Here is a 20998-nt window from a genome sequence, read left to right on the forward strand (position 1 = left end):
AAGCAAGGGAAGCTTCATCTGTATTTACAGTGGTGCTCCCCATCACTCACATCACTGCACAAGCTCCGCCTCCTGTCAGATCATGGTGGCATTAGATTCTCATAGGAGCGTGAACCCTACTGTAAATTGTATGTCCAAAGGATCTAGGTTGTGCACTCCTTATGAGAATCTAATGCCTGATGATCTGAGGTGGAGTTGAGGTGATGATGCTAGTACTGGGGAGTGGCTGCAAATAGATTATCATTAGCAGAGAGGTTTGACTGAACAATAAATGTAATGCACTTAAATCATCCCAAAACCATCCCCTGTTCCTCGTTAGTGGAAAAATTATCTTCCGTGAAATTGTCCCTGGTGCCAAAAAATTGGGGGACTACTGTCTCAGACCACAAAATTAAGCAACATATTTTAAATGTGGGATTCACAGAACAATCTGACTTTTAAAGAATTTTTTATAACGTGCTATTGAGTTTTTTGGAGCCATCTGGAATCAGACCGTGTATTTGGCACATAGTTGTCTAAACATACTAATTTTAAAATTGAAATTTCAACTCTGTACTAGAAAATTCACAATAAAAGTAGATTCACCACAATGTAGTTTTTTACTTAACAAAATAAAAGCATTCAAATTAAAGAAGAAATATCTAAAAGTCATGAGAGGTAGAGGTAAGGTGTAGCAGGTAGGCTGTGAATGAGTGGGTAGGTTCATTTCACTGGGTGTGGACAAAGAAGGCCAATTTGGCCCTGAGTCCAAAGTACACTTCCCAAACCAGCCTTAGCAGTGATAACATTAATCTTTTAACACAATATATGCCTTGAAACACTCAAGTTATATGGAATATGGCTGCCTATAAGATGCCCCCCAAAGTGATTTCTTGTATAATCTTCTCCCCTCCTGTAATTTGCTTCTAACAAATAGAATATGGCAATATTGAGGGAATATTACCCTCATGATTAGATGATGAAAGATTTACTCCCTTCCTTCTAGACAACTCTCTCTGAAGAACAATTTAAGAAAACCAAAATTGGCTGCATATTGTGAATAATTACTTGTAGGATGTATGGGACTTATAGGAATCTAGAATGTCAGAGATGATACACAAGTTTGCAATTTGGGTCACTGGATCACTTTTGGTGTCATTATTAAAAATGGGAAATGAAGAAACCAGGTCAAATTTGGGGAAACCTTTGATAATTTTTTTTTTATTTCAGCTTATTATGGGGGTACAAAAGTTCAGATTACATACGTTGCCCATGTACCGCCTATCCCCCCAAGTCAGAGCTCTAAGTGTGTCCATTCCCCAGACAGTGCGCACTGCACTCATCATGTAGGTATACACCTATCCCCTCTTCCCACCCCCCCTCCCCGAGTCAGCACCTTCAAGCGTGACCATTCCCCAGACGGTGCTCAACACACTCATCATGTAGGCATACACCCATCCCCTCCCCCCATCCCCCACCTCAGTCTGATATCCAATTGGTATCATTCCCAAATGTGCATTTAGGTGATGATCAGGGAAACCAATTTTCTGGTGAGTACATGTGATGCTTGTTTTTCCATTCTTGGGATACTTCACTTAATATAATGGGTTCCAACTCTCTCCAGGAGAACCATAGAGATGTCATATCTCCGTTATTTCTTATAGCTGAGTAATACTCCATGGTATACATATACCACAATTTACTAATCCATTCATGAATTGATGGGCATTTGGGTTGTTTCTATATCTTTGCAATTGTGAATTGTGCTGCTATAAACATTCGGGTACAGGTGTCTTTGTCATAGAATGACCTTTGTTCCTTTGGGTAGATGTCCAATAATGGGATTGCTGGATCGAATGGTAGGTCTACTTGAATCTGTTTAAGGTATCTCCATATTGTTTTCCACAGGGGTTGCACTAGTTTACAGTCCCACCAGCAGTGTATGAGTGTTCCTGTCTCTCCGCATCCACGCCAACATGTATTGTTTGGGGACTTTTTGATGAAGACCATTCTCACTGGGGTTAAGTGATATCTCATTGTGCTTTTGATTTGCATTTCCCTGATTATTAGAGAACTACAGACCAATTTCTCTTATGAATATAGATGCAAAAATTCTCAATAAAATCCTAGCAAATCGAATCCAAGTGCTTATCAAAAAAATAATCCATCACGACCAAGTGGGCTTCATCCCAGAGATGCAGGGGTGGTTCAACATACGTAAATCTATAAATGTAATTCACCACATAAATAGAAGCAAAAACAAAAACCATATGATCCTCTCATTAGATGCAGAAAAAGCATTTGACAAAATTCAACACCCTTTTATGATAAGAACCCTTAACAAAATAGGCATAGATGGAACCTACCTAAAAATGATACAAGCCATATATGACAAACCCACAGCCAACATCATACTGAATGGAAAAAAATTGAAAGCATTCCCACTTAGAGCTGGAACCAGACAAGGCTGCCCACTGTCCCCATTACTTTTCAACATAGTATTGGAAGTCCCTGTGAGAGCTATCAGGCAAGAAAGCAGAATCAAGGGAGTCCAAATAGGGAAAGAAGAGATCAAACTCTCACTCTTTGCTGATGATATGATGTTATATCTGGAAAACCCCAAGGATTCAACTAAGAGATTCCTGGAATTGATTAATGAATACAGTAAAGTCTCAGGTTACAAAATCAATACACACAAATCAGAGGCATTCATATATGCCAATAACAGTCAATCGGAGAACCAAATTAAAAACTCAATACCCTTCAAAATAGCAACAAAGAAAATAAAATATCTAGGAATATATTTAACTAAAGAGGCGAAGGACCTCTATAGGGAGAACTATGAAACACTGAGGAAGGAAATAGCAGAACATGTAAATAGGTGGAAAACTAAACCATGCTCGTGGATTGGAAGAATCAACATTGTTAAAATGTCTATACTGCCCAAAGTTATCTACAGATTCAATGCAATCCCTATTAAATTACCAACATCATTTTTCACAGATATAGAAAAAATAATTATACACTTTGTATGGAATAATTTTTGGTTTTAAAATTATTAAGTTTGATGTAGCAAATAAATTTATCTAACAGGTAAATTTATATCAAGACTGAACATCAAGGCTAGAGACATGAGTGTTTTAAAATGATGAGATGTGTGCTATCTCTATAGGAGAGCGAGTGCTAAGCAGAACAAATGTACAAGAACTGTTAATGAAGAATAGATTCATGCAGGTATTTAGATGATACTTTTTTAAAAAATGAAGAAAAATTAGTACCATGAAAGTCAAGGGAGTAAGGCAGCATGACTCAAGTTGTGATCAAAATGATACTATCATATATTTTTCAAAAATTATTTTGTAACTATGTGTTTGAGTCTTTGCATGATATATTTTTGCCTGTATTGGTATTTAAAAATCCTTAAGTTACCTAAGTTTACTTAACAGTTTGTCTGCAATTTATTTTAACATGATATTTGGTTGACAATTTGCATATTAGCATCCTTTGAAACACTGGGCCAGTGTTTCTAGTTTGGCATAGAATGTCAACAACTGAACATACAGCACTGAACACAAAATATGCTCAATGGAGCAGAAATGTATAAGAAGAAAATGATTAAATATGTTTATTGAATTTGGCAGCAAGAAAGGTGATAGCTTTCTTTTACTAGGAAGTTTGGTAGGAATAAAGAAGACAGAATTTAAATTACACACAGCCAAGGAGTTAATTGGAAGTTAGTAAATAATGGCATCAGAAGGAGCTGAGTTCATGAATCCATAATTTTTAAAAAGTGTAAAAATATTGTGGCAGAGGTAAATGAATACTCATGCCGGGTTTTTACAAAATAAGAAAAATTTGAGCTGGTTATTTAAATGTGACTAAAGAATCACAAAAAAAATACTATACTTTCAGGGATCATTTCTATAGTTCATTCCTAGAGAAGTTTCTCCGAACGTGTAGAGCAATAGAAACACGCAGGAGGCACAGACAGTCACAGCGCTCTTTCGCAGCCAGCTGTTGGTGTTGCCTCCCTGCAACTGCCATTTGCCAGTGATGGTGATTATTTTCTTCTGAGAGAGTAAGAGGGAGAGGACACAGTCTGAGTGGTTTCCATCATATTAATGACAACAGTAAATAAATTAAATCCAATTAAATGTTTAAAAAATCACAGAGAATAAAAACAACAAAGAGATAAGAAAGTCAGGGTCAGAAAGATGTAGAAAGCACATCAGATAACAAACAGAACAAGATTCCAGAAAATAATGGGAAAAATGTTTTAGGGATCATTGGCAGAAGGGATTGCAGTGACAAAGGATCTCATTCATCGAAACTGAAGGAAAAACAACAAGCAACAGTTGCAATGCTGGACGATGACAGATTCATTCTTCTAAAATGTAGGGCAAATTCAAAAATATGATGTAATTAATTTAATGCATTACATAAACCAAATATTCATGTAATAAATACATCTTTAGCCATATAGCACACAGGGTGCGGTAGGTAGTAGCATAAGCAAAAAATAAACAGGTGTTAATATTTTAGGCAGGCCATTAAAAAATTAGTTTAAACAATTAAATGCAAGAACTCACAGAAATAATATTTTAAGTCTGGTTTGTCTGCATTATCAAGTGAAGCACTTAATAGTTTCCTTTTCTCAGCGAAGGGAAACAAAACAAAATAAAACAAAAAACCGAGAATGGTCCTAATTACCTGTCAAGAAAGAGGAGAGGATCTAAGGATAAGAATGGCAATGTTACTCTACTTTCAACCTCATTCTCTCCTTCTGTTGACAAATATGGAGGCTGTTGACAATTATTTGATTTTATCTGAGGCTGATTTGTCATTATTGATTCAAATTAACCAACCCTGTTTAAAGTTAAAGTAGTATAAATTAAGAGCTAAATTTCCTCCAAGTTTTATATTATGTCAAGTATGTGTATAAAAATTTTTTCAAACGTTAAAAGCAATACATCCTTCTAGCAAATTTATTACTCCATATTGATTTAGCAATAAAAAATGAGGATTATAATAGTATCCGACTCATAGGGATTGATGTAAGTATTCAATAATTATTAAAATACTTCTGCCTCTGGCCAAGATTTAGAAATAGAGATGGCCTTTAGTCTCCCACCTGAATCAAATAAAAACATGGACAAAACAAATGAAATTTTTAAAAAGATTTTGGGCATCAAGCAACCAACAAAATTGATGGGAAGGATAGGAACTCAGGTGGAAATCTAAAACTAGACACACACATTCCCCCCTCTCTGCCGCCACATATAAACACACAAATGAATAGCACCTGGTTTTGAAACTACATGGTAAATACATGATTGTTAGTTATTATTTTAATATCTATAAAAGATAATTGTTTAAAAAATAGTAACAGTGCATGAGGTTTGTAATTTATGTATAAGTGAAGTATATGCCAATAGCTTAAAGTCTGGGAGGGGAGAGATGGAAGTATACTACACCCGAAGTACAAGTTCACTATACCTGAAGTAGTACAATATCACTTAAAAATAGGTTATGATAAGTTAAATATATACACAATAAACCCTAAAGCATGCACTAACAAAACAAAAAGTTATAATAGTGAGTCAACAAAAGAAAGGAGAGCATCATAAAATTAAAAAAAAATTAAGGTGATAGATTAAAAATGAATCCGTCTCCACTACAAATAGAAAGAAATTAGCTGGACAACTAAAATTATATGGAAAAAATTAGCCGGGCATGGTTGCACATCCTGTAGTCCCAGCTACTCGGGAGGCTGAGGCAGAAGGATTGCTTGAGCCCAGGAGTTTGTGGTTGCTGTGAGCTAGGCTGATTCCACAGCACTCTAGCCCAGGCAACAGAGTGAGACTCTGTCTCAAAACAAAACAAAACAAAGTAAAAAACCTAAATATAGAAATACCATATGATCCAGTAATCCTACTTCTGGATATACAACCAAAGGAATTGAAATCAGTATAACTAAGAGATATTTGCACTTCCATGTTCACTACAGGATTATTCACAATATCCAACATATGGAAATAACTTAAATGTCTATTAGTAGATGAATGGATTAAAATATGTGGTATCTATGCACAATAAAATACTATTTAGCCTTCTCACCACAAAGAAATGATAAATATTTGAGATGATAGATTTGCTAATTATGCTGCTGTGATCATTCTATAAGGTATATATGTATTAAAATACCACATTATACTCCATAAATATACACAATTAATTATTTCTCAATTAAAAATAAGATAAACTTAACAGATACTCCATGTCAAAATCAGTCAAAATATAGCTGAATGTCACGCAAAATAATGTCAAGAGCAAAAATGATGGCCAGGTATAAAAATAACCATATCTTAATAATAAAGTTGTCAATTAATTAAGAACACATAATAATCCCAAACAATATGGACCTAATGAGAGAGTTTTAATACACATGAGAAAGCTGATAGAATTTCAAGAATCAGTCAAAGTTGTATTAGATATTTCAAGACTCTTCTCTCAATAATTGATACAACAAATAGAAAATAAGTAAAGATTGAACATGTGTAATCACCAAAATAATATTTATGTAACACCCCTCCCATCACCAGCAAAACACACATCATTTTCAAGCACTTGTGGAATATTTGTGCATATAGAACAAATTCTAGATCATAAGTCAACTCTTATTAAGTTTAAAAGAATTCAAGTCAGAATTCTCTAACCACAAAAATTAAATTAGAAACCAACAAAATAAAAACTACTGAAAAATCTCCAAATATGTAGAAGCTAGATAACCTACTTCTAAATAATCCATGTCTAAAATAAATCAAAATTATAAAATATTTTGAACTAAATGAAATTGAAAACAACATATCAGAATGTAAGAGCTATTGTTAACATATTATGTAGTTGGAAACCTAGTGCTCTAATTACCTATATATAAAAAAAATTATAAAATCTTTCAAATCAATGATATCAGCTTAGAATCTAAGAAACTAGCCAGAGTAAAGCAAAATATGTAGGAATCAGGAAAAATTAAATAATAAATGCATGAGAAAAATCAATGAATTAGAAAAATATAAAGAAAATGAATAAATCAAGAACTTGGATCTTTAAGGAGACCAATAAAATTGATAAACTGATTGCAAGAAACAAAAAGAGGGAATACACAATTTACTACTATCATAAGTGGTAGAAGATACATTCCTAGCAATTGTACAGATAGTACAGAGATAATAAGGAATCATTATGACCAACACTATTTCTAACAGTTCAACAACTCATTACTTGAAAGACAAAAATAGCCAAAGCTCACTCAACAAGAAATATTGAAAAAGATAAGATTAAGACAGTGAAAATAGATCCCAGAAACTAGGAGAAAATATTCTTAATGTCAAAGAATAAATGTCTTCTTCCTAGGACTGGGAACAATTCAAGAACGTCCTATCTATTATTTCAACTCAACCTTGTACTGCATGTTCTAGTCAGTACAATTAAGCAGCAAAAAAGAAGAATAAAAAAAAAGCAAAAATGTAGATAATCTTACAAAATCTACAAAAGATGCTAGAATACATAAGTGAGAATACAGAGAAAGACATATGGAGGGGCTGTAAGGAGATTCATGCTCTTTATTTATATTAACTGGTTTTATGGTATCTTGGGTATATATGTTGACACATATGTCAACAACAAAATCGTATAATTTAAATGTGTGTATTTTATTGTGTGTCCATTATACTTCTATAAAAGAAGAATCAAAAACATTTTCACAACATTTTTATATTTTTCTTTTTATTTTTTAATTGATGCATAATATTTTACATATTTATGGGGTACAGGTGAGTATTTTTACATGATAAAATGTGTAATGATTAAGTCATGGTATTTGGGGTATCCATCACCTAGAGTATTTATCATTTCTATGTGTTAGTAACATTTCTAGTCTTCCCTTCTGGCTACTCAGAAATATACAATAGATTGTCACCAACTATACTCACCTTGTTTCTATCGAACAACAGAATTTATTCTCCTAACATTAAGTTTGTACTCGTTCACCAACCTCTCCTCATCAATTTACTTTCTTCATGAAATATATAATTTATTAGTTTCATGACAACTCTACAAATGTAAACCACCCCAATGTTTTTGTATCAAAACTTTCTTTAGTTATTCCTTAGTTTTGAATGATAATTATCTAGGTTTATTATTTTTGACACTGCATTTGGAAGTCAACATGTTCTGGCCTTTATTGTTGCCTTTGAGAAAAAGCATTGTTTTTTTGTACATTATGCATCTTGTTTTTAATTTTTATTGTTTTTGATTTCAGCATATTATGGGGTACCAATGTTTAGGTTACATATATTTCTTTTGCCCTACTTGAGTCAGAGCTTCAAGCATGTCCATCCCCCAGATGGGGAGATACCATTATGCATCTTTTTTTTTTTTTAATTTTAAGATTTTTCACTGGTATCATTTTTCTTGGGGGGGAGGGTGCTATATCTCTTTGATATAACTAAACTTGGATTTCTTTTCATTTATCATATCTTGCTGTCATATTGGGTTTCTTCAACCATTATTTTTTATATTTCTCAGTCATTATAATTTTGAATACTGACTTCTTTTCTTCATTACTTTTGAAATTATTTTAGACCTATTTTGAAAATGTCTTAATCTTGCATTTGTATTTTTCTCAGCTATACATTTTGACATTTTTTTATACTATCTTTCAGATTATGAATTCTTTATTTAGCTTATTTTCTCAGCCCATTAAATTTTCAATTTTATAAATATATATCTAGATGTTCTATTTGCTTATTATTTTCCAATTTGACAAGTATTTCTTTAATATAATAACCTTGATAGTTCCCTTTGGTTTTGTTTGTATTTCTGTATTTTATTATAGTATTATTTATTTTACTTATTTCAAATAAACATTTCTATTATGTCAAGTAAAGTGTGATTCATCTTGTTCAACTGACTCTCATTCATAATTAATTATTGCTGACTCCCATTCATGCTTAGTTATTTCTTCATGAATTTTAAGTTTTTTATCCTGAGCTCATCTTGAGTGGGGCTGTTTCTCCGGTTTACATTCAGCCATGCTACTGGGGTTGTGAGATTGTCTCTCAATAGTATTTTGTATTTTCTTCTTCCAGACATCCCAGTGTTTTTATGTTAACTTCTTAAGTTATACATCCTGCAGCATATGCAATTTCAAACTATAAATAAATGCAAAACACAGACTCAAGATATGGTATCTCAGGGGATATATTTATTCTTTCCCCAAAGTACAAACAAAAATAAGCTTTCTTTTCATCTTGCTATGCTAGTAGCCAGAAATTATTTATTTCTCCTGTTTATATTCCTTAAAGAAAATTTAAGTTCCAACTTCAGTTCTTATATACCCAAGGCCTTATTTCTCTGATTCCCTCATAATCATAAATACCCAAGGCCCTCATGATTACCAGATCTAATGATTGTAGTTCCAGTGCTGTTCCAGCATTAGTGTGCATGTTTATGACATTTCATTCCTCACCTGTGGATTTACCTTAGTTTCTTTCTTTTTTTTTTTTTTTACAAACTTGTAATATAGTTTATTGATAGAGGGGCAAAACAAGGCAGCATTTGGTCAGTTAAGAAAGGCACCTCATTGAAAGTAATACATCACAGTATTGTCGAGTGATCCAGTCACAGGATTTGAGGATGGAAAGACAACTTTGGATGATAAAGCTTAGGACACTTGCTCATTTATTTAAAAAGGTCCCTTTACACACCGTGGATGAAAGAAGGCAAGAGTGCAGGACTGCAGTATGTGCTGGCTGGCTGCTGAGCTCTTACCCATGAGAGCAGGTGTACTGGGGAATGAGTGGTAAGTCAGAGGAAGGGAGTCAGTACAGCCTCCCCTGCCCTCGACCCCAGTAAACTTCATTTGCTGAGCCACCACTCCTCACAAATACATCCCATATCTTTGTCAAATGTGAAGACTGTTTCTTGATCTTATGGTATGGGGAACCAGGGTCAACAGTCAAACCCTCCCTGTTCCAGGCTACAGGACAGATAGGACAACAGACTGATTTCCTGTACTCTTGGTATGGCAACGCATGAGGTTCTGAGATGAAAGCTGAGGTCTTAGGGCATTGCCTTTAAAAAACATTGTTACCAGTCCAGAGTAAATGAAAACCCAATTCCTCAGAAATAATACTGTACCTCACTATTTCTACCCATATCCTCCAAGCACAGTGTTTTTTTTTTTAAATTAATTTTTCCCTTTACTTACACTTTAAAGTTACCACCCATGTGTAAAAGAATCTGCCTCACTATAACAACACTGGTGCTCTTCCAAATACTCCTCTTGAGCCCCTCACCAGCCCTCTCTCTCCATCTTCACCCTGACCACTCTCCCCCTTTGCCCAGCACCTAAGAGCAGGGATCACGCCGTGAGGAGATGAGCAGTGGTGCAGTCTCGCCTGGCCTTCTGTTACTAGGATGTGGCTTTGGAGAAGGCTGCTAGGATGCACGCAAACACGACATCAGGGGTCTGGGACGCATCAATGGCAGAGTGGATCCCCCGTTTTCTGTAGTACTCCACGAGTGGGGTGGTTTGAGTGTGGTAGGCCTCCAAGCGGATTTTCAAGGCCTTCTCATTATCATCTGATCGACGGATCAAGGGTTCCCCAGTGATGTCATCTTTCATGGGCTCCTTTGGGGGGTTGAACTCCTCGTGGTAAGAACGGCCACTCTTGGGGTGAATCAGCCTTCCTGTAATTCTCCGGATCAGCAGAGAGTCTGGGATGCTGAATTCAACCACAGAATCAAGTTTCTCTTTCCTCTTCTCCATGAGGTTGTCGAGCATTTCTGCCTGCCTCACAGTCCGTGGGAAGCCATCTAGAAGAAAACCATTTCTGCAAGAGGGAGTCTCCAAATTCTTCTCAATGAGCTCCACTACCATTTCATCGCTTACCAGTTTCCCAGCATCCATAGTTGCTTTCAGCTTTTTTCCCAGCTCTGAGCCAGAAGCCACCATGGCCCTCAGCATGTCCCCAGTGGCCAAATGGCAGACAGAGAAATGTTCAGCCAGTCTAGGTGCCTGGGTACCTTTGCCAGCCCCGGGAGGCCCCAACAGCACGGCCTGGATGCCTTTAGCATGCTCGGGCTCGGGCTCGGGCTCGGGCTCGGGCTCGGGCTCTGCCGCTGGCACATTGGGAGCCATGTCCGCCAATGTCTACCTTAGTTTCTGTGAGTTCAGCTCTGCATTAAATCTTTCCTCTATAATAACTGGTATTTATTACTACATAATTAGAAAAAAGCAGCATATTTCTGGCTATCTGTTTTGTAAGCACTAGCAAAGTACTTTGAATTTTTAGGATTTAGTTTTTGTACAGATACTAGCATTTGAAGCCTACCATGACATATCTCCAAGGGCAGGTTTCTTCCTGTTGGTATTTTTAGGCATTGGGGTACCAGCTACCTATTTCTTCTAACATGATATTCAGATCTTATGTTTCTCTTTTGCATATTTTTTGTGTTTTCTAGATAGTTATTTTTCTTCCAGGAATGAGAGCTTAGCATAACTGCAGCATTTGGTTAGAGGCTATAAATATACCAGTTTTAAAAGATAATTTAGAGAAAATTGTTTTCTCCCATGAAGATTCACATTGCATCTGCTTCCATCAGGTGTGATGTTTTTCTCTTCCTCTTCCCTGAGGTGAGAAATAGGCCTTATTTTTTTTTTTTTTTTTCCTAGTGGCCTTTGTTATTCAAGAAAAGTAAGGGAGCCAGATGGTATCAAAATGAATGTGTGAATCAGTTTGTGAAAGATGAGCTTCCCCATGTAGCAATGAACAACTCCTATCTGGCTCCAGTAAGACAGCTTGTGTGGTGGTTTTTCAGTTTAATAGACCCACAAGATGAATTTTTTCCATAAGGCTAGTGTTTTGCTGTTAATTATCTAATAATATTTACAGTGAAATTTCAAATTTCTCCTCTACTGTACATAATAACGAACTTTCAATAAAATATCTCATTTTATAAGCCTATTTAATTTAGGTTATAATGCTTAAATGACTTTGGTCTAGGAGAGTGAACAATAGATTGAAGTCCCAAGACATTCCATGTCTCATTTAATTTCTGTTATATTAGACCAATTTTTGACCAATTCAAGTATGGGTATATACCTGATGGCTAATCCCGCATTGAATTGTCTCTATTTCATATCAGAGTATGGAAAATCTTTTGAACTTCATTATGGTAATGCTACTGGCAATAGTATCAGGAAGCATTCTGGCCAGGACTGAACCCCATCTCTAGTTTTCAGGAAGGAGAAAGTGACTTCCTTTTGTGTGATTTTTGTAGATAATTACTAGACTTTTGGTTTTAAAGGGTTTCAGGAGCTCAAACTCTGCTACCTACCTACATATTTACATTATAAATTTAGTGTTTCCTGGATCTTTTCCACAATTTTCCAAGTTTGTTTTGGCTCTCATGCAATTGATCCATTCTTTTTCTTTTACCAATGCATTTGAGGATAACTAATTGAGTCTATGGTGGTGCCTGAATATACTGAAAGTCAGGAAGCCAGAAGTATGTTGACTCCCAATGGAGGTCCATGGACATCATTATATACAAAGATATCCTTGCTCATGCAAAGTTGTCACTTCTATTTCTCTCAAACTTTCTCCATTATTTTATTCCCTTTATTCTCTTATATAATTTTATCCAGTCTAAACCTCCTGTGTTTTATCCCTTAGAATGAGATAGCCTTTTCCACTTTGCGAGGCAGAGACAGGTTTTTACAGAGGTATAATCTGAACTAAGAGATTAGAGGGCCCTGGATAAGCCTTCTCTTATTTTCTTCATAAAGTAACATAATAAATGAAACAGACTCATACAGTGTCCTGTTTAAAAAAAATGGTTTTATGTAATAAAGAACTTCTACTAGAACCTCTAAAATTTTCCTTCAGAATGGAGAGTCAGTTTTTAAGTAAGTCATTCTATTGTTTTACTATCCCCATCACTTTAGAGAGTAAAAAGTATAGTGAGTGCCCATTTCATTCAATCTCGGAGTGATGTGGCTCTAAATTAATGACTTAATTTTATATAACAGAGGAAGTAACAACATGTTACTAAAAATTTAATAAATCACACCCCAAGTGGAGGATGTTAAAAAGGCAACTCTTTTGAAATAAGGCACACTACAGTTTGATGGAATATTACACTCATGAAATAGAAGGAACTGGTTATTCTACATCCTGTGATATCCTAGGCATAGACGTGTACTTCAGTGTGAAGATCATCTTGATCAGCTTGAAATTGCACACTTTGAGTAATCCATTGTAATTTATCAGAATCACATGAATGACAAAGATCCACTTTTGAGAAGCATCCTTTTCCTATCCTACTATACTAATGAATCTATTGCTATGCCTGTGTTATACCGTGGGATATCGGGACTAGTTACGGCATCTACTTAGCTATTATTTAGGTTTGATTAATTTTTGGACAATTAATTTTTATATATTTAGATAAAGAGAGTGAATAAGTTATAAATCAACTTTTATATGTTTTGGAATTTAGCTCATTTTGGGATTGGGATCAATTATTCTCATTTTAATGTTTGACATGGTGTTTCACTTATTGATATGCCGGTAGTCAGAGACTTTTAGTTAGGCTACTTACTGTGGCCCCAGAAACAGTGTTAATATTTACTGTGTTAGGTTCCAGTTTTATAATTATGGTAATTTCTCCCTTTTCCTTTTGGTGTCATAGCAATGTCAGCAACAATATCATGGCATTAACCTCTCATCATTTTGCTAAAGAAAGAAAGCAATGAACTGTTACACATGTGAAAATATAAATGGAGTTAGGGCCTAAGAAGCTAGTGTATCCCCATGGAAGAGCTGTGATCAACTGTATAACCAGGACTCCCACTTAATAAGGCAGCTATTGATACAAGTAAGAAGAAACTCATGAAAGACCTGGCTTGAGTCCTAATAAACCATCTTTACTTCATTGTAGGTCTCTCGTTACTTTTCACGTGTTATACTGACTCAAAAACTCAAATATGGCTTTATAATAAGCATGTCGTAGATGGTATGGTTCTTAGAAAGTTTAGTGACTTTGTGTAATTCACCAAACAGAACCAAACTTCCCTCTGAGCAGAGTTGTGGGCACCATCCTTTTTGTAATTCTATTAGAGCATCTTGAAATTGTTGAGCAAGAAGTCAAACTTCTTGAACACATTTATATATTTAACAAACATATAACCTTAATGCAGCTTTGTGGTTTTGATATGGATTAATTTATCTCATGGGAAGCCGCAGTTTTTAACATCAACGTGTGGAACATAACTGAGTACAGTTTGAAGTCTGTGCTTTTAGTTCGTGTGGAAAAGAGCATAAGAACTATCACTCCCTAATGGCTATCCTCTCTATGCATATCATAAACTTGTTTCCACACTGCTTTCTTTACTGTAGTCCATTAACATGAAATCCTGTCATGTCAACATATTTCCTTTAGATGGTTCACAAGGCACCACTTTTGAAGAACATGCTAGGAAGAGGAACAGGCAGTCCTGTTTTCCCTTAGGTACAATTCTTTCCATATTCTTTATTTTGTTTAAAACAATCAAATATAGGCAGGTATAAGGCTGAGTTTATCTGCCAAAATTATCTTTTCAATATGGCACGATAGCAAGATGATTTTCCTCTTTTTAATGTCTCTAAATTCATAAATATCTTTAAAGATTTTCATTATGCAGATAAAAATAAATGCAAGAAAAATTGTTTTATGGTCAGAATAAGGATATATTGTCTTCTATTAATATGTCTAGTATCTATTTACCTAGTTACATTTTGACTCCTTATTTACAGTTTCAGAAATTCAAGAATTTTGAGATTATAAAACTTAATATAATGTATTAGAGTAAGAGATTAGTACAGGTATGAAATGACTTGATATATCTCCTTTATGTTCTTTTAACCCTTTCTCTGTGATGTCTTCTATGCAATCTAGATAAGAGACAACTTCACGGATCCTTTAAAGTGGGCTCTAGATCAGGAATCTGAGAAAGTAGAGCCCTTTGGAGGTGGTCCCAAATGTAACCATCCATCATATCAGACAAAGCTATCCAGTTGTTACAAACAACTTATTATCAGAATTTGGGAAATATTATTTTGGTTGTCTTCTGACTTCACTTTGAATAGAATCGCCACTATTTGTTTTAACCATCAAGTTGTAAATAGCCCCTGTAATAATAGACAATATAAATCAGTGTTCAGTGCTTCTTGCCCAAGGAGAAATTAGTCTGCCTCCTGGGCATGACTCAGGGGCCCAAGGATAGTGAATATCCCCTTGAAACATCATTCTAGGTGAATTAAACATATCAAACTTTATTTACTAATGCTATTATTCATTAATAATGTTTCATAACTTAACAGATATTATTTTTGTTTCTGATAACTTCTGTTTCCTTTTGTTTTTTATATTACCAGTGGCATTCATTACCTCAAGATAAAAAAAGGATGATAAAGTAAGAGAAAGTGAACAAAGAAATCACTTCATGGATTTTGAACCTCAGAATAATTCTTTGAAACTAATAGCTGTCACAAAAGTTTAAAAGAAAAATGTTATATCCATAAACTCATCTAGAGCCCTGAATTACTCAATGAATAAAGTTTATACCATAAAATACGGATAGACTCATACCTGATGAGTAAAGAACAATCTCTACTTTGGTTGCTCTATCACAAAATAAAAAGTAAAGAGGTTAGCTGTTGAATCTCAGAGAAAGGGTCCTGGCCCTGCAACCACTTCACTCAATATTCTGAGTGTGGGGGGGGGGAAAGCACTTTCAGATAAGCTTGAGAGTTTACAAAGGAATGTGTTCCTTATTTCCTGCGTAGACCTTAGTGTTGTGGTTTGAATGTTTGTGTCCCCCCAAAAAAATTACTATGTTGAGACCTAATCATAAATATAGTATTAGAGATAGGGCTTCTGGGAGGTGATTAGGTCATGAGAGTGGAGCCGTCATGAATGAGATTAATGCCTTTATAAAAGAGGCCCTGGAGAGCTGTCTTTTCCCTTCTACCATGTGAGGACTCAGCTAGAAGAACCATCTAAGTGTGACTTCACCAGACACCAAATCTTCTGGCTCCTGGATCTTGGACTTTCCAACCTTCAGAACTGTGTGAAATTTCTGTTATTGGTAACTTACCCAGTTTGTGGTATTTTTGTTATAGCAGCCCAGACAGGCTAAGACAGCTGGGACCAAATAGAACAAAAATGTTTGTGAAGACATCTTGGACCAAATATAACAGCCAGGAGTTCTTAGTGTGTTTAGGCACAGGGGACAAAGGAAAATTTATACACATGTTTTGCTATCCTAGTATGATTTAAAGAGATCCAGAATTTTTCCTTTGCCCAGCAATGGTTCAGAAAGGAGTCAGAACGTACAGGAAGCCCTGAAAAAAAAAAAAAAATATATATATATATGGGACTGGAAAGAAAAGAATATAGACACAATAAGACTAAATTTCATAATTTAAATCACCTGGAAATATGGACAGATTTCCAGAGAATGAAATGGAGAAGAGTCCAAAGATGTCCTGTTCGGAGTTCCAGCCCACATTATACTTATGGGTGGCCCAGTACAGGCATCTGGAACTCACAGGGCCCAGTGAGAAAGAGGAGAGGTGAAATTGAGACTCACCAAAAATAAAGGAAAAAAACTTAGCTTAATATTCTGCCCCAATCAGAATTAGATGGAAATTTGATTCAGTTATATTAATAGAAATTATTTTTTCTTGTATACCAAGAGCTACACTTATACAAATAATATATGACCATCACTTTCATACACAACTATCCATACTGAAAATATATTTCTCTAGCTCTCTTAGGTAATTGGTGGGGGTGGAAGGAGAATCATTGCAAAGGTTTTGGGAAAGTAATAGGAAAATAAAAGTAAGAAATTAAATTAAAAAGGAAAGGTATCCAAATTATAAATATTATCCACAATATTTTTTTCTCCATGTTCTCTATGATTCTTTTCTTTCTCCAGACTTCCATTACTCTAGCACACCCGCCATTCCCCATAACTACAAGATGATCTCAAAGCTACCCAACTCCAGATGTCTGTGGGTACATTTTGGGTACATTTTAGCAAAACGATTTTTTGCCTGGGCAGTGGCTCACCCCTGTAATCTTAGCACTTTGAGAGGCTGATGCAGGAGAATCGTTTGAGGCCAGGATTTCAAAAACAGCATGGGCAATAGCAAGACGCTGTCTCCACAGAAAATTAAAAATAAAAAATTATCCAGGCATGGTGGTGTGTGCTTGTAGTCCCAGCTACTTCGGAGTCGGAGGCAGGAGGATTGCTTGAGCCCAGGAGTTTAAGGTTGCAGTCACTGCACTCTAGTCTGGGCAGCAGAGCTAGATCCCATCTCAAAAAACTATATATCTCTATCTCTATCAATATCTATGTCTATATATATCTATATTATATATATCTTATATGTATATGGTATGTGTGTATGTATATGTTCTATATCTTAAAAGATATTCAACATATCTTATAAATATATAGTAAAATATTTAGTTTTGCAACTTTGTGTGAAAAATTCTAACAGCCAATTGTTTCACTGGCCTTTTAAAGCTTTATTTTTACTGATATTAATATGACCATTAAAGTATAATTTAAGGTTTTAATTTTAATTTTTATTTATGTGAAGTCTTCATGAGAAAAGCTATTGTACTCAAAGATTTTGAAAAATTTAAAGGATCCTGGGTCTCTAGGTTAATTCAAATAATTTCATTTTTCTTTGATATCAATTTAATTTTTACTATACTATGTTTTCATTGTAATAATATAATTATTTAATTTTTATTGTGATAACCTAATAAATTAATCTGAAAATCTTATACAGTAAATTTTGACAAATCAGTTATATCAATTGACTACTGGACTCAAGAACTAAAAACAAATGTTTTATTTATTTTTTTATTCAAGACATACTGCTTGCCAGGCACTGTTTAAATAATGAGTAAACCACATTAACTTCTCTCAAAAAAATCCCATAGTCTAGTGAGAAAGAAAAACACATGAATGAATTAGAATGAAAAATACAGTAGGAACAAAGACAAGGGAGTGAAGGATTGTGCCAAGTACTGAATCCATGTATCTGTAAGACAGAATTGTTTTTAGATTTCTTACTTGCTTAGAGCAGCAGTCACAAAACTAGCTGTCATACTAAATAAACAATGGTATACAATACATTAAATTTTATTTCTGATGTCTAGTTAATACCATCTTAATGGTCAGTTGTTTATGTTAAGTGAAAAAAATATTTGTATATAGAAATACATTCAATTGCTAGCAGCAGTTAATTCCGAGTGGTAGAATTAAGTATAATTCTATTATATTTTCTTTATGAAAATTTTCTTTTCCTCAGAAAGAGGTTATTATATAAACCATTAATTGTTCCTTCTTGGTAAACACATTTGATAGAAATGAGTTAATATCCTACTAAGAGAACTGACATGAACATGACACCTCCCTGCAAAGTGAAGACTATTAACTGGATGATATGCAGGGATTTTCATACGGCATTATTTATAAAAATGAAAAAAATGAAAAATCAACTAGGATTTACTAAAATAAGACTAAGTAAATAAAATAAATTCATAAAATGGAAAATTGATCATCCATTAAAATATTTTTTAAATACGTCTCAATGTCATGGAGAATATCTATGGTATAATATTAAGTTAAAATTAATAAGTATAAATTCAGCCAAACATTGTCATAAGCCACCTTTTAGTAGAGATTAAGTATAAATTTTGGCAAATTTTGTTACTTACACTTTCTCTTTCAAATTCTCCATACTTGTTTGCAATGAGAAAACAAAAACTTTTTTTAGCTGCAAAAAGCAAATAATCAATTAATCCAGGTGATTTTCTGTTATTGAAAAGTAACAGACTTTTCTCTCTATCCCCTCTGCCTTCCCTTTTTTTGCACAGTAATTTATCTGACTTAGAATTGGCCATTCTGTATAACATGTACTCATCAGGAATTATTGCAATCAGAATACAGAAATTGGGAGAGGTGAGGAAGTAATATGATAAAATTTTAAGACACAAATATCAGAATTAGATCCTAACAGAAAAATACAGTGATCTCATTTCATTTATGACGTTTGATGTTTGGAGAGTGTTTTCTCAAGAATGATTCCCTAATTGATCCAACTCAGTTTCTGTCCTTGAAATGGGAAATTTTTAGGGACAGATATGTTAATATAAATACTTTATTCTCCCTCACATGTCCTTTCTCCATAGAAGAAAATATTAATATAAAGAGAGATATTTTTTCATAAGCATATTTGGTGTTTTGTTATCATCAAGATTGAAAGCAATAACTATTGTCCCAATCCTTATTCATAATTTCATTATCCCTTGTTTGCTGAGAATGAAGTTCTCTTAAATAAAGCTCTCAGTTTTATGCTTAGATTCTTTTAAATTGTTGGTTCCTGTGAACTTGCTTCAAATATTCAATAAGCAAAAAAAAAAAGAAAAAGAAAAAACTATGTAAGTATTACTTGTTTTCATTAAATGACATTTTTACTTTCTTCATATAATATTGTGATCAGAAATAAAAACAGTGTTTTTACTGAATTAAGCACAAAATTTCAATAAAATGGTTGAGTTTGAGTGCATCATTAAGTAAATTTACTGTATTGTTCACAACATGTTAAGCTATTCTGATGAAATATTCCAACTATCTGCAGATATACAGCACACTTCAACAGTACTTCATCCATTTCCCACCATGGCAGTTTCTTCTGCAGATACTTGAGAACACTTGCCTTCAGAACTCTTCACTTCACAATACTCTGGAAATCTCAGTCACTGTGTGATTTGATTTCAAAAGGAAACCTAATATAATCCTCTGGTTTGTTAGAGAGAGGAAATCCAAAGCAAGTATAGTGAAAAGATGTGGAATCTATTAATAATATCTTTTTCTTTACCTAGCTCGACCTTATGTCCAAGCTTTGTTGTGAGGGTTAGAGGCACATGAAAATCAAATGCTAAGGAGATGTGATGCTCACTTAATCAAAGTGAAATCTGTCTGTGATTCTTCCCTAACCTCTTTGATACTGACAAGTTCTAATCCGTGAAAAATAATACTAATTACTTATTTAACTACTCTATAAACAGCTATAAGGGCTAGTAATCAAAAGAATTGAGATAGGTAGATAGACATAGATATAGACATATAGATATATATCTGTAATATATTAACATTGAGACTTCTTTCCTCTCAGGTCAAGCTATGTAAACTGTAGATACAAATTTTCCATGCCAGTGTTCCATAAATATTTATGCATTATGCATACCTTCGATGTGCTGGGCAATGTTCTAGCCATTGAGGACTCAACAGTAGTCAGTAAGAGAGAAACAGACCCTGATTATCTGGTGCTTATGGAGAGAGGTGGGGAGATGGGAGAGAGGAAAAGAGGGAGGGACAGGAGAAAGTAAAACAACATGAGTATAGGTATTAATAAGCATTACAAATTAAATAAATTGGTGATTCACTACAATTTATCTGAGATGGAGAAAGAGGTTCTGCCTTTTAAAAGCTTGTTAGGGAAGCCTCTCTAAGAAAACATTTGAGTTGAGATCTGAAAGATGTTCAGAAGGCAGCCATGTAAATAGAGAAGATTATTTATTCTTATAATAATACTGTCAACAATAATAGCAATAATGACAGCAACCACTACAATTGTATTTCAAGAACTTTTTGTATTTATTAAATACATTATTGTTATTATTTTATGAATGTAGAATAATGTTCAGAAAGCTTAACTGACTTCTGTGAGCCACATAGTAAGTCAAGGGTGTATTTGGCAAAATGAGCACTGATCCATTTGCTTTAAGACTCTAACTTTTAATTGGTGGTCCTCAACCTTGGGTGGAAATTAGAATTACCCTGAAAGCTGAAAAAAAAAAAAAAAAAAGCCAATGCCCTTATTCC

At 34.4% G+C, this 20998-nt stretch overlaps 1 non-coding gene and 1 pseudogene across 1 annotated transcript; one reads left to right on the forward strand and one right to left on the reverse strand.

The window, feature by feature from the left end:
* Window positions 1-3875: 3875 nt before the first annotated feature.
* LOC138383043 (small nucleolar RNA U3) lies at window positions 3876-4087 on the forward strand. The gene has a single exon (XR_011233503.1). It is a non-coding gene; the product is annotated as a small nucleolar RNA U3 (small nucleolar RNA).
* Window positions 4088-9930: 5843 nt separating this feature from the next.
* LOC138382620 (adenylate kinase 2, mitochondrial pseudogene) lies at window positions 9931-11182 on the reverse strand (annotated as a pseudogene).
* Between the last annotated feature and the right edge of the window lie 9816 nt (window positions 11183-20998).

Source organism: Eulemur rufifrons, chromosome 4 (assembly GCF_041146395.1).
Source record: "Eulemur rufifrons isolate Redbay chromosome 4, OSU_ERuf_1, whole genome shotgun sequence".
Lineage (NCBI taxonomy): Eukaryota > Metazoa > Chordata > Mammalia > Primates > Lemuridae > Eulemur > Eulemur rufifrons.